This window comes from Priapulus caudatus, unplaced genomic scaffold (genome assembly GCF_000485595.1).
Source record: "Priapulus caudatus unplaced genomic scaffold, Priapulus_caudatus-5.0.1 Scaffold531, whole genome shotgun sequence".
NCBI lineage: Eukaryota > Metazoa > Priapulida > Priapulimorpha > Priapulimorphida > Priapulidae > Priapulus > Priapulus caudatus.
Genome location: NW_014577592.1, coordinates 115,834 through 116,575, shown reverse-complemented (window position 1 = coordinate 116,575; position 742 = coordinate 115,834).

Genomic DNA, 742 nt, shown 5'->3' with positions numbered 1-742 from the left:
TTGCAATAGCTAATAACACAAATATAAGATTTTCAGTTTGTATTTACTTAGTGCCTTTGCTTGAAGTATCACATCACATAGATGTTATTCGGCAATATAGATTGATCTAGAAAATATAGATATAGATAAGAATTTATTTTATGGCAGTATCAATTTATTAAATATTACTAATATTATTTAATTACTATATGTTAGTATTGTATAGAGGTGCGTGAGAAGCAAATAAATAGCGCCCTGGCAGGCGTATTTATATATGCCGGAATGGCTTCCTAACAGGGATTTTTAACGATGCTAGCTGATCCATTTAATATGTTTAGCTCCCAGGCGTCCGAATAATACGCGTGTGGGTCACTGCAGGAGCCGCATGAAGGGAAAACTCGGCGTGGCATATGAATGGTCGAGAGGCACAGGCAATGAAGGTAGAGGCCAGCATAAAACCATCCTCAGGGGCGGTAGCTAACTCATGTTGCCAGAAAAGGTAATGAAAGCCGTTTGTGTTCTGGAACAGTTGAATCGTGGGCAGTTTCGCAGCGTTGCCCCGTAGATGTCGTTGTTAAGCATGCTTGGGAGGCAACTGCGGGCGTTTACTCACTCCCGCTTGCGTACGGCCTTGCATCTGTTATAATATGTCTAACGTCAAGATACGCGTAGCTACAATAAACTATTCCTACTAAAGCGATGTGGAATACCTAATACAGAAAGAGCCGTTTATTGATTGGTCGTTGAAATTTGTGCATGTTGC